Source organism: Aplysia californica, unplaced genomic scaffold, assembly GCF_000002075.1.
Source record: "Aplysia californica isolate F4 #8 unplaced genomic scaffold, AplCal3.0 scaffold00832, whole genome shotgun sequence".
Taxonomy (NCBI): Eukaryota; Metazoa; Mollusca; class Gastropoda; order Aplysiida; family Aplysiidae; genus Aplysia; species Aplysia californica.
Window position 1 is genome coordinate 250,142 of NW_004798102.1, and position 1,584 is coordinate 251,725.

The 1,584-nt window shown below is 38.3% G+C and overlaps 1 protein-coding gene across 2 annotated transcripts in view; it reads left to right on the forward strand.

Moving 5' to 3' along the window:
- The window catches only part of LOC101849326 (synaptotagmin-9), a gene marked incomplete at its 3' end in the record, with an annotated part of 93,445 nt that overhangs the window by 51,728 nt on the left and 40,133 nt on the right, over positions 1–1,584 (forward strand).

Genomic DNA, 1,584 nt, shown 5'->3' on the forward strand with positions numbered 1-1,584 from the left:
TCTATCTATCTATCTATCTATCTATCTATCTATCTATCTATCTATCTATCTATCTTATCTCTACCCCAAACCACCACCGCTGTGCTCTCATTCTCAAACAATGTTCCACCTTTAGAATTAAACATCCGTCTTAGTACAAAGAAGCTAAACTGTCTCTTTGGCTTTCAGATATTGCAGTCCAGACACCGTTTTCTACTTTACAATTTCACAAGAGTACTCTTCTATATTTTGTCCCTCTCTAGGGGGGTTCACTTAAAAGTGTGTGTCATCGTTCATAAACCAGGCGCTCGACGTCAAAGCAATACAATCAAATAAACCAACATTTTCCGCCCGTTGTGCAATTTTTATGGAGAATTCTTTGTTTGTTTCAGACTCAACACCTTCTATATTCTTTTAAAACAATATTTCTAGGTTGATTTATTTTACTGAAAAACTTTGATCAAAGGCACGCAAACGAATTGAAACAGTTTTCAAGCTCTTAACAGATTCGAAAGTCACCAAACTTTCTTGACCATTTTCTGGCTAATTTTTCCTCGGACGGCGGGCGATCCCTACCATCTTGGCTTCTATTGAAGGTAAAAGGATATTATTTTTTTTCAAAAGAGTGGAAAATGAAAAGACTTTAACTCCATCTGCCCAAGATTTGACGAGCGTCTGATACCATCGCGTTGTGCCGCTCTGGACGACCACCGAGACAATCTCCGTGTCATATCAACATCGGAACACCTCTCATATCAGTCACAAAACTCATTCTAGAGGTCCATTTATTATTCTCTGTACATTTACCATAATAATTTTTATTTCCATACCCACTTTGCTTTCGGGAGTAAGGCAGATCATTTTTAGGTAAATTAATTTTTTATCCCTTGTTCACAAAAGTAGGGCAAGCGCAAATAGACAATTATCACAGTTCGGTGTCTCCGGGGAGGGTGGCTTGCCTCAAAGCGGAAAGGCATTTAGTTCGGGCTTTTAACTCTTCATGTGCTATTCGCCGGTATATCAAGGCTTTTCTCCATTCCGTTTGACTCTGTGGTTGTTGTTCGCGTTATGAAAAGAGTTAATTTTTGTTAGTTAAGGAGGTCAGTTTTCCCTGCAGGCCTACACATTGATGATGATAATAATAATAATAATGTACGAACAAAAACTAAATATTTTTAAAAAAGTACACCTCCCACCCTTTTCAGATTTGCTTGCAATTGATGCTTTATGTATCCTTCGATATGATAATTCAGGAGGCGGGTTTCTTGGACCATACTGACAAATGAAAAAAACCCCTCGGTGAATTAACTTCCGCGCTTGAGGATAGAATTCGGGTTAAAATGCATCTTATCGTATCCTATCTTATTTTATCTTTTCCTATTGATCTTTTGTGGTCTTATTTTATATTGAAATGAAGTTTGGATAAACGAGGACGTTGAACGGACATGACGCCAACAGAACTGGACTGATAATGTGCCTATATTATAGAGAAAAGAAAGAAACAGAGGGAGAGTGAGAAAAAGAAACAGAGTGAGAGTGAGGAAAAGAAAGCACGAGAGAGAGAGAGAGAGAGAGAGAGAGAGAGAGAGAGAGAGAGAGAGAGAG